The 12441-nt window shown below is 43.3% G+C and overlaps 1 long non-coding RNA gene across 2 annotated transcripts; it reads right to left on the bottom strand.

Annotated features, from left to right (window-relative positions):
• Positions 1–5820: 5820 nt before the first annotated feature.
• Positions 5821–10757, bottom strand: LOC148048781 (uncharacterized). Of its 2 annotated transcripts, none has more exons than XR_015695511.1 (3): positions 10687–10757; positions 8451–10288; positions 5821–6961 (listed from the first exon to the last, which is right to left on the bottom strand). It is a non-coding gene; the product is annotated as an uncharacterized LOC148048781 (long non-coding RNA). The 2 variants fall into 2 exon arrangements; XR_015695512.1 differs by having other exon boundaries at positions 8451–8572; positions 10687–10747.
• Positions 10758–12441: the final 1684 nt, after the last annotated feature.

Genomic DNA, 12441 nt, shown 5'->3' with positions numbered 1-12441 from the left:
GGGTCAAGCCCATGGCTGTCATGGAAGCCATGAACTCCTGCGCCCCATCAGAGCGTTCACCGAGCGATGGCAAGTTAAAGTCCCCCAGAACTATAAGCCTGGGGAACTCAACTGCCAGCTCGGCTACTGACTCGAGGAGCGAGGGGAGGGATGCTGCAACGCAGTTGGGAGGCAGGTACGTTAGCAGCAAACCCACTTGACCCTTGAGGTCCAACTTTATCAGCAGGGACTCACACCCGGCAAGCTCCGGAGCAGGGACCCTACGAGGTAACAGAGACTCCCGGATAATAATAGCCACACCGCCACCCCTTCGCTGGGCTCTCGGCTGATGAAGCACCTGAAATCCCTCTGGGCACATCTCTACAAGGGGGACTCCTCCTTCTGTGCCCAGCCAGGTTTCAGTAATACATGCCAGGTCTGCCCTCTCGTCAACAATTAAGTCCCGGACGAGGGGAGCTTTGTGTTTTTTTTTTTTTTAAAAAGTTACCTTGCAGGGCATTGGTTTTTCAGATGACTGAGCCATTATACCCGTCTCCCAGAGGCTTTTTATGCTGGCCACTGCGGCACTATTGGTAGGAAGGTCAATGGAAGGTTGGCGCACTGGCTTCGGAGTTTTGCTGGAGATCTGCAAAATAATACAAGGGTGAACTGGCTTTCTAGTTTCAAAAAAACCTCTCTCTCATAGTCAAGTTTCTTTATGAAGCACTGAGTTGATGCATCCGTTAGGGAGAATCAGCATTATGGTAGCTATCCAATTTAGCAACTGATCAGAAAATGTCCATCCCTCACAGCCTTTGTGCCAATATAATAGCAATAGTGCTTAGAGTTATATACCATCCCATGGTGCTTTACTGTTCTGACCTAGGTTTCCTGAGAAAGCATAAACCACAATCTTAGTCCCCCAAACCCTCTTTTATTTATATGGCTGTGACTGATGATCATTCACAGCCCAACAGAAGATTCCGACAGATGTCTGCTCTAGTTGCCATAGTCTTTTTGGGTAACGTTGATAAGCACCCACCTTTATCTCCCTTAAAATGCTGCCAGAGACCTAATTGCCAATTAGTTTTGCAAGGCCAAACCTAGCAAGAGTCATATGGAACTTATCAGATCTTGAACCTACCAGATGAACTAATTGCTTCCTGCAAAGGCTCATGTACATTTGCTCCTTTTTTTGTCTTATGGGGGGGGGGGGGGCAATCATCTCCAAGCCTTTCTCCCAAGTCATCCCTTTTTTCTTAATTGTTCTTGCCTTCTGGCAGCTCTGTGCATGTGCACACTGGGAACAGGCTCCCACTGTTCCTCTGCCTTGCTGATGTCAGGCTCCGGAGGCTGACATCACTATCAGATGGCCCTCGTTCCCTCTCTGACTTCAACACAGAGCCTTTGTCCGAGCCTTCCCCAGACTTGAGGACTGGCCCATGTTCCTCCCCAACCTCCTCACTGTCCGACTCTGCTGCCGGCTCCACAGGCCGCTGGCAGACCACAACATTTACATCCCTCTCTGGGTAGTTTACAATATCAGCACATTCCCCCCTAACAATCTGGGTCCTCATTTTACCTCATTGGTAGGTCTGAGTGTATTGCTCAAGTTTATCATCAATCTTGGACACTGGAAGTCTTGGGTCTTCTTCATACTGTTACTGGAAGGAAAGAAGATGGTAGAAAGGGTGCTTACCACAGACCCAACATTTCAGAGCCTAAACACCATTGTTTATTTAGAATTATGACCAGTGATTTCCACAATTTGCATAGAACACATAGCACGCTGAATGGCAATGTGGCTTACTTATTTATGGCTTAGTTTTTGGATGAACCCCAGCGAGGATGATTTTCTAAATCATGATTCATGGTTATCTGTATCAAATGGAGTTTATTTAGTAGCCTTTAGTTAAGCAAACCGCAGTTTACTATGTTATATAAGCATACACAAGAAGAACAAGTGGCAGCACAATTCAGAGTAATTTGTTGACTGAACCCTGATTAGGTTTGGCGGAGGGGCCCCCGAGGGCTGCCTTCCATGGGGAACAAGCACAACTCAGCAGCCATCCGGGGTGGTGGTAGTGGTGGGGTGTTTCCCAAATGCAAAGGGCTCTGGCTGTGGGGCCAGGACCCCCCCGGGAGAATTTTTGGGGTTTTGTGTTGTTTGTAGAATTTTAAAAGAATTCTAGAGACGAGGTTCGGAGTAGAAGAATAAAGTTCATTTTTATTATCCAAAAATCAGAGCTAATTTGAAAACGGTTTGCAAAGCGTTGGTGGGTCTCACCCTGACTTCACCTGAGTCACAAAGGAGAGCCACACCAAATTCGAAAGTGAAACAGTAGTTATACCCTCCCTAACTCCTCCTACTCCTGGTCAGCTAGCCTGACGAGGGTGGTTACAGACCAATCAGAGACAATAATTACCCTATCTTTTACCTTATTTGAGAATACAATTTTTAACCAATTAGCCCTTGGCATCCTTCTGGCCAATCAAGCAATCACATTTTCCCACTCAATTCATAGCCACTCCTCTTACAGTTCATTGTTCTCCTCTCAAGTATTTACACATTCCTTCTCTCCGCCATTACCACGTGGTATAGCTCCCCCTAGGGGACTATTTCAGTAAAATATAAACACTTAGTATTTACCGTGTGTTCCATTCGAGCACTCGAGGCACCGACAGACGTTGCGGAGGAGAAGCGAAAGGAAAGCCGTGAAGAAGGCTGAGGGGGGGGGGCAGAAAAAAAGCAGGGAAAGACGCCTATGAGAGCAGCCCGTGTGATTATTGTGAGTGGAAAGTTAATGTAGAGGACTGGAACGAGAATTTTAGGTGCGGCTTCCTTGAACTTTACGGGTGGCCTATACACTTTATTCTCTCAGGCTGCTTCTGCCCATCTAATTCTGCCTCCTTTTGCTTAGCGGCATCGATTTTTAAAAACAAAAAAGAGCTGAGATCTTGTGGAGTTAATAAAACCCTGAGTAAAGTAAACATATATATATATAAAGGAGAGTTTACTGACAATACCTTACGGTTTGTCCCACTTGTTGCAATCAAGGGCTCAGATAAAAAACACCTGATATTCTCAGTCTCTCCAAGTGCACAAAATGAGTTTTTTTTTATTGAGTTTTATGAGTTTTATTAGAATTTGTAGGCCGCCCTTTTCCCTGAGGGGACTCAGGGCGGCTCACATAAAACTGGGAAGGGGGGAATACAAACATCAAGATAGAAACATATAATAAAATGGTAGGCAACATACATTCATCATTCGGGAGGGGTAACTATCCTTATCCCCAGGTCTGACGGGCGAGCCAGTTCTTCAAGGCTATGCGGAAGGCCTGGACGGTGGAGAGTCCAGGAGAAAATGTCCAGGAGTCCAGGAGAAAATGTCTTTTCTCTAGCTAGTATCGCTGTGCCTGCAGGAATAACTTTTTGTCTTTTTCATTGTCGCTCTAGCAGACAAGTTGTCAACGTTACTACTAGTCTTGGTTGCCGGCTGCTTTGGCTGCTGCATGTTGGCCTTCCGAGCAGGTCCATTTCCAAGTGTTCTGGAAGCTCCACTAGGAACTGAAGGAAGAGCAGCTACAGGGGCTGCTGGCTGCTTCTTGCTGGGAACCCTGTTTGGTGGCTGGGGGGGCTTGCTGGCCTTTTGCTTGGCAGCAGGGGGACAAGCAGTTGCCACCCCACTGGTCTGCGAAACTGAGGTTCCGCTAGCAGCTCTGCCACCGTCATCCATCTTCACATTCACAGGCTCCAGGCGGGTGGGATGTGTCTGAATGGCTTGGCAGGTTGTAGTTTTCACTTTGGTCCTTTTAGGGAGCCCACGTCAAGAGCAAAGCAACTTTCAGCTTGCTGTGGCCAAGGTAAACCACCTCATTCAAACCGCACACTGCCAGGAGCTCGCTTGCCTTGCGCCGGGGAGCAGCGCTAACCGTCCGTGCAGCCTGAGTCTGTTCTCAGCCCCCGCCAGCCACAGTCCACCTCAGTCCACAATTCCTGCAAGAGGGCTTTGGCCTCCAACCTTGTTAGCTAAACTCATTTGGACTGCAGTTCTTCAAACTCTGTTTGGCAGTAAGCTAGTTTGAAGACGAATGTAATTCCAGTTGCTCTTGGGAAAATTTGCTCAGTAATGTGGAATACACCCCCCCCCCACGAAATTTTTGGGGATATTCAAAGGGGGGGATGGAATATTTCCCCTAAAGGAGAAATGGGGGGGAACCTTAAGGGAGGCAGAAATCAGCCTGTTTCCCTGCCCCAAGAAGAAACTGAAGCCAGTTTATAGAAATGCTGATTTGTTAATCTATTCAGAAGGAGAAGGAGTCGGGAAAGAACTTCAGATAAGCAACACAAATCAAGCGTTGATAAAATTAACTTGAAAGCCTAGAATTTATATTTCCCCTTTTGCCTACAAAACTAGCCATGACCCCATAGGAATATAGACCGTATAAAACCCATCCACTCTAAACTTCCCAGAACCTCACATGGTTGGTGGTTCTGCCGCTTCATTATATCCTGGCTTGGAACGGAATCTGGATATTTCTTCCAACGACAGTTTGCTATCTGAACTGAAATGTATTTTTTTATCTTCAGAAAAATCTCAAATGTCAATTGGGGAGAGAAGGCATATTGTGTCGCTTTTTCTTCAAATAGTTCTGAAAATTGCAGCCAGAAGGGGATTGTTCACTTTGCCTCTAGTAGTCGTAAATAAAACCTGGTTAGATCTAGCACTCAATTCTATCATTAACCACATTGTAAATAAGGCATTTAAGCACCCTATTGTTGAAAGGGGGAAAGCATTTTAAAATCAGAACAGCTGAAGGTAAATTTCGCCTGCTGCTTCATTGGAGGGGGGGAGGTGTTGAGTTGAAGATCAGGTAGTTCAGACAGTCATTTAGAATTTGTTAACAAAAACATCTTTATGCTCGATTAGTGGAATGTGAGGAAGGTGCCCTCTTGGAAAAGATTGTGATTTGCCTGAGGAAGTTTTAGCTCAGATCATAGTTGTTTTTTTGCCTCCTTGCACCAACTTAGGTGGCAATTTACTAGCAAGCAATGGTTTATACTCTAGCTTTGGAGTTTGGAAAAAATCTCTCATCCAAAAAGGCTTAGTTAAAAATCAAGATTATTTCTAACACCCTCTAAATCTTCCCTTGCGTTTCCTATTTTTAATTAGTTTTTCCCTTCTGAGATCTTTAATACGCTGATTCTCCGTTTCCAATAAACTGACTTGGGTTTTTTCCATAAGGGGGGGGGGGGGCATGCATGTTCTTTCATTTTGGTAACCTGATTCCAGAGTGATTTTGGGCTGCTCCCAATATAAAGCAGTAAAATGTAACAAATTCAATAAAAGTAACACAATGGCAGCCTGTAAAGACACCCCCCCTTTTAATTTAGTAAATAACATCACATGTCTGAAGGTGAATCTACATCTACACACAACTACATATATTAAAATGCTGTATTTGTATTAAAACAGTTCATTTATTTTGTAAGGATATAGATTTAAGGGCATAATGGGTTATGTACAAAGTATTTAATTATTCCATACTCCACCTGAACTCGCATTGAAATTTGATAAAAAGCATAATTTTGTTTTAATAAACGGGTTCAGTGGAATGTTTGTAATGATTACAAAAGAACATTAAAATATACTTTTTGCTAAAAATTTTCATCTTTTTCCAGAAACCTATCTGATACTAAGAATTACATTGTTAATTAGCCAAATAGGTCATATCAAAGGAACAGAATAAACCACAAAACATTATATAGAAAAACCATCTGCATAAAATGGAATAGAAACATTAAATGAAGAAACCATGATACAATGTTTTTGTTGTCCCTACAGTTTACTTCTTCTGACCCACGATATGTAGATTTCAACTATTTTATTCAAATAGAGGATTGCTATATGATTTTCAAATTCTGAGCACATGAAATATGCTGCTTTTAATATAAGTGTCCTAAATAACCAATATGTTAAAAGTTCTGGCCTAGAAGTCAAGAGACCAGTTCTAGTCCACTTTGGGGGATCATCACCTGGTCCTACAGACATACAGGAATGCAGTCCCAAAGTATTTACAAGAATCTGAAAAATGATAAGAGCCTGATGAACCCATAAGCATTTAATTAAAAAACAGGAACAAGTTCATATGACAAACACAGCAACCCACATTATTAAATTACACTTCTCATATAAAAGTTTGAATAAAACGTCCACAAAGTCCGACAAATTTACAACCAAGCAGATTTAGCCTAGGCATTCACAAAATGGAGGGAGACAAAGCATGTATTGCAACACAAACCACATGATTTATATACTGCAATACATATATATTTATAACTGATATTAGGAAGGCTGAGGATTTGCCTCATGTCACAATGCAACATTTTCTCACTTTTGTTTTACTGAAGTTTGTACCAACAATAATTACTTTTGTATCATGAAAATGTATAAACTATTTGTTATATGCTATGATAATTCCTAAATGGAAATTAATCATGAGTGGCAATTATGTAGCTAACCAGTTTTATGAACTGGTACTTATTAAAATTTACTTGTTCATTTTGGCATATTTGATGCACATCATCATAAAACCACGAACAACTCCTGTATTGAGCTATGATAAAACAGTGCGTTAGAGAAATTCTAATAAACATATGAGATGCCTTATGACTGGTTCAGAATGAAATAGTAGTCTATATAGCAAAATGCCATATAAGAATTGCTCTAACAATGGGCTCAAAATGAACATGATTTTTTTTTCATAGAACTGTGAGAACATAAGACCATTTATAAAGGAATGTAAAAATCCCTAACTTCCAACCTCAAGTTAATAAGGGTGACAGAATAGTTGGTAACATAACCAGTTACAAAAGATAGACTTATTCATTGACTTTTCTTATTTTCTCTCCTTGCTTTCCTTTTCTGCTGTATTGTCTTTAGTTCCGTCATTACTTTCACTGTTTTATAAACCCAAGCAATCTGAAAAGCAAAAACAGATTATGACATGTGAAATTCAATTCCTGATTGTGTTCTCATTTCTCCGGGGGCCTCTCTTTATGCAATCCAAATCTCCAGACATTAAGAGAAGATGCTATCAAGCTTGGTAAAGCCCAATATTTGAAGTACTGTCAATTTTTCCAAATGAGAACAAAACCTCATTAAAAATACAGAATGTTACGAAAATGGTAGTGAATAAACAGCAAAATCATCCTAAGTCTTTGTTTCCTCAAAAAAAAAAAAAAAATCCCACTTTCTAGTTCTATCTACCTCAAACACCTCACTACTTAGGATTTTACAGATTAGAGAGATATTTTAATTCGTATAAGCCTCTACAAGAGGGGTGAATTCCTGATTCTTCTTAGGTTTTCTAGTGAAACTTCTCGCATGCAAATACATTTAATGTTCTTTGAAAGGATGGGTATTGCTGGTTTCCATTACTACCCTGTTTTGAGATGATAATAAAAGACACGGAAGGTATGTTGAGCAATGAGGAAATAGAAATGTTTGGTTCCTGAGAGAAGCAGATATACGGTAAGAAAAGGAACAGTGATATGATGGAAGCAAAAGATGCTCTTAAGTTTTTTCTGAACTTATCATGAATAAGTGCTAGGATGGTTGCCATTACACCAACACAGAAAGAATTCTTTTCACAGCTTAAAAGGCAGTTCATATGAAATCCTGACTCAAGAACAATTTTTATAAACATTGAATATGTAGAATGAATAAAGTGTTTCTATGAAAAAAAATGGATTCTCATTGCTAGTAGAGAGTTGAGAAATGTTATTCTAAGTAAATGCATGCCTCCCCCATACATCCCTTAAAATACACCACCTAAATCATTCCTTAAATATTCCGTATGCCTTTGGGCTTAAAATGTGACTGTACCAATAAAGGTCCCTGTTTGAATTGTCCATTACCTTAGTAAGGGAGGAACATGACAAGGAATCGCTTTATAAAGGAGCACTCTCTGCTTCTGCTTATAGAAATCTGATAGCAAAGCCAGTCATTTTCATTTTTTTCATTTTATTAAGATATATAGGCCGCCCTTTTCCCTGAGGGGACTCAGGGCGGCTTACAATCACAAGGGAGGGGGGTGCAGTATCAAAAGACAAAACAAAATGTGAACAAAGGAAAAATAATAAAACACAACTTTCGTTCAGCAATCAACACTCGGGCGGGTAAATTGGGAACCTATCCCCAGGCCTGCTGGGAGAGCCAGATCTTGAGGGCTGCGCGGAAGGTCTGGATGGTGCTGAGGGTACGGATCTCGACGGGGAGATCATTCCACAGGGTCAGAGCTGCAACAGAAAAGGCTCTCCTCCGTGTAGTCGGCAGTCGACATTGACTGGCGGATGGAATTCGGAGGAGGCCCAGTCTGTGCGATCTAATTGGTCAGCCCTTGGTCAATTATTATTGACTTTATATGTGCAAAAAGAATTTGCAAATGCTATTTAGTACATCAGCCTACCTTTACCTGTGAGTTTGGTACCAGCACAGCTATTTTGCCCTCGCCCCATCTTCTATTGGCACCCTTTTGTACTGTCCATGTCCAGTTGCCACATACTTATATTTCTTGCCAGGAATCTTGACCTAAAAATGAGGATGAAAAATTGCAATTTCAGTGGTTAAAACCCAAATCCTTACTATTCTTCCACCCTACAGTTTTTGAAGTGCTTTGAAAAAAACTAAGTTTGACCATTAGCCATCAAATATGGGCTGATTTCATGCACTGTGCTTCTGTTCCTTTTTCTTTGGCCTGGAAGTTTAAACAACAGTTCATTATTTGATACCAGAAAAACCTGAACCTATGTCTGTGATGGCAAATCTATGGCATGCATGCAAGAGGTGGCATGCAGAGTCCTCTCTGTGGACTTGTGCGCTGTCGCCAGCTGATCTGATTCCTGGCATGCCGGCTAACTGGTCTTCATGGGTGCCAGAGCGCCAGAAAATAGGCCAAAAAACAGGCCATTTTCCAGACCATTTTCAGCCCATCTTTTGGGCATTTTGGGGCTGTCTTGAGCTAAAAGTAGCCACAAAAATGGTCCCAAAACCAGCCCAAAAACAGACATGGATGCCCAGCCAGCTGGTGTTCAGGTTTTCGGTGCTCCGGCATGGCCAAAGACCAGCTGGCAAGTGCATGCATGCACACTGGCCAGCTGTTGTTCAGGTTTCCAGTGCGCACACATGCATGTGCATGCATGCACAGTCCGGTTTGGGCACTCTGTGCCAAAAAAAATTCACCATCACTATCCTATGTCAAAAACCAAAATCACCTCAAACCTCTGCAGAAAAATAGCTCAAAAGTTAACAAGCAAATCTGCTGAATTGTTATTCCAGATGCTCCTACACTTTAAATCAGGAGTCCCCAATTCCCAGTCCAGGGATGGGTACCAGTCTGCAGTCATTCACAATTATTTATGTAAGATATGCAGTTGCATACATTCCCCCCCCCCAAAATAAATAAATAAATAAATAAAGGCAATAAATAAAATGAGAACAGGGTCAAGAATAAAGTTAGAAAAAGCAATATGGAAAAGAGAACATAAATATACATTGTAAAGGGGAATTTTGGTGAGTCCTCTATCCCCCCTTCTGTTTCCCATCCACTCTTCACTCCTTAAATATTTGTGTTAATACTTTACAAAGCATCGGAGGTTTTTCTTTATTTAAATCATCCATGGTTTTCGATCTCGACTCTCTTCCTCAAAACCATATTCCAAATTCCTGGATCCTCTTTACTGTGCAATATGTTCCATATAAGGGAGAATTTCATTATTATTTTTTTATTGTATCCTGCCTGTATTATTTTTGCAAGTAACAAGCGGCAAACATACCTGAAACTCCTCCTCTTCTATTTTCCCACAACAACCACCCTTTGAGGTGTTGGGTTGAAAAAGACACAACCTTCTGAGGTTGAGTGGGGGGGACACAGTTGGCCACTAACATGGAATTAAAATTTATATCCAATCTATTTTCACAGAAAATTAAGAATATATTTGCACAACTAGCTTGGAGGTAGTTTACTTGCAAATTTTCCTTCCCTGCGTTCAATCCCTCTCCGTCCCCTTTTTGGATAAAGACATTTATACCAACCAAACAGATGATGACAATGAAGAACATAGAATTCTGATTTGTGTGGAACTGGGCAGGAATACGTGACCCAGGATTAGTCAATGTGAACATTTGTTTTTAGCTCCATAGGTAGAAGCAATGTGCCTCTGTATGTCATTTGTTGGGAAGCGCAAGCAGGAAGATGCTATCACACTCCTGACCGGTTGTGAGCTTCCTCGGGCAGCTACTATGCTTCTGGCAAAATAAAACACTGAATTAAATACATATTTCACTTGATATAGTGGAACAATTTTCCTTTAATACCATGAACAGGAGAGCTTGCATTCAATGAGCTGAGGAGGAGCCAACTGCATACAGCCACAATAATGGGAGAAAAAATCTTTCTTTTAATAGTCACAGGGTGGCTATAGAAGTCCTTCAAGGGTGCTTTAATTTGACAATGCATTACGTGAAGCATCTTTTCAAAGCTACATTAAGGAAGAGTAAAACTAAGCTGCTGTGTTGTTTCATTTTGCATCACTTCTGGGCCCTTTTCCAGCAAAGCCCCACCAGGCTTAACATGGATGGCCACTTATACAGAAAAAATTAAGCTTCATCATAGCATTTCTCCCAAAGGAAGCAGCAATCCTCACCTTAGAATTTGCATCTGTTTGGGGGTTCTCCTTTTGCTCCCAAAGGCTTCTTATGTTCACAATGTCTCCAGCGGTTTCATGTAAATGTTGAATAGTAGGGGGGATAAGACCGAACCCTGCGGCACCCCATATGTTAGGGGCCTCAGGGACGATCTCTGCCCCCCGACCAACACCGACTGCGACCTGTCCGAGAGGTAGGAGGAGAACCACTGCAAAACAGTGCCTCCCACCCCCACCTCCCTCAGTCGTCGCAGAAGGATACCATGGTCGATGGTATCGAAAGCCGCTGAGAGGTCAAGGAGAACCAGGATGGACGCATGGCCTCCATCTCTGGCCCTCCAGAGATCATCGGTCAATGCGACCAAAGCGGTTTCAGTGCTGTAACCGGGTCTGAAGCCGGACTGGAAGGGGTCAAGATAGCTAGCTTCCTCCAAGGCCCCTTGAAGCTGGAAGGCCACCACCTTCTCAACAACCTTCCCAATAAAGGGGAGGTTGGAGACAGGGCGGTAGTTGTTTAAAATGGCTGGATCCAAGGATGGTTTCTTCAGGAGGGGTCTCACCACCGCCGTCTTAAGTGCGGCGGGGAAGTGCCCCTCCCGAAGGGAGGCGGTCACGACCGCCTGGATCCAGCCATGTGTCACCTCCCTGCTGTTGGCAACCAGCCAGGAGGGACACGGGTCCAGAATGCAGGTGGAGGCACTTACAGCTCGAATGGCCTTCATTTGAAGCAAATCAAGATAATAGTCGGGTTCAAATTCAGCATCTTCTGAGGCATTACACTGTTTCAGCTCTCTTGAGTTCCTCAAGGGGTCCATAAGTCGCCTGGGGCGGAACCACCTGGTCGGTTCCTCCTCCCTACGGTGGGGGTTTGGCCTCCGGAAGTCAAGCCTCCGTAGGCAGTGGTCTGACCACGACAGGGGTATGGTCTCATTACCCCTCAGACCAAGATCACGCATCCACTGCTCCGAGAGGAATACGAGGTCGAGCATGTGACCCGCTGTATGAGTTGGGCCCCGAATTACCTGGGTCAAGCCCATGGCTGTCATGGAAGCCATGAACTCCTGCGCCCCATCAGAGCGTTCACCGAGCGATGGCAAGTTAAAATCCCCCAGAACTATAAGCCTGGGGAACTCAACTGCCAGCTCGGCTACCGACTCGAGGAGCGAGGGGAGGGCTGCTGCAACGCAGTTGGGAGGCAGGTACGTTAGCAGCAAACCCACTTGACCCTTGAGGTCCAACTTTATCAGCAGGGACTCACACCCGGCAAGCTCCGGAGCAGGGACCCTACGAGGTAACAGAGACTCCCGGATAATAATAGCCACACCGCCACCCCTTCGCTGGGCTCTCAGCTGATGAAGCACCTGAAATCCCTCTGGGCACATCTCTACAAGGGGGACTCCTCCTTCTGTGCCCAGCCAGGTTTCAGTAATACATGCCAGGTCTGCCCTCTCGTCAACAATTAAGTCCCGGACGAGGGGAGCTTTGTGTTTTTTTTTTTTTAAAAAAAGTTACCTTGCAGGGCATTGATTTTTCAGATGACTGAGCCATTATACCCGTCTCCCAGAGGCTTTTTATGCTGGCCACTGCGGCACTATTGGTAGGAAGGTCAATGGAAGGTTGGCGCACTGGCTTCGGAGTTTTGCTGGAGATCTGCAAAATAATACAAGGGTGAACTGGCTTTCTAGTTTCAAAAAAACCTCTCTCTCATAGTTTGTAGTTTGTAGTTTTATTAGAATTTGTAGGCCGCCCTTTTCC

Source organism: Thamnophis sirtalis, unplaced genomic scaffold (assembly GCF_051295495.1).
Source record: "Thamnophis sirtalis isolate CommonGarterSnake01/CBP01778 unplaced genomic scaffold, rThaSir2_p1.2 scaffold_2, whole genome shotgun sequence".
NCBI classification, from domain to species: Eukaryota; Metazoa; Chordata; class Lepidosauria; order Squamata; family Natricidae; genus Thamnophis; species Thamnophis sirtalis.
This window is presented reverse-complemented; position numbering and strand designations above follow the sequence as displayed.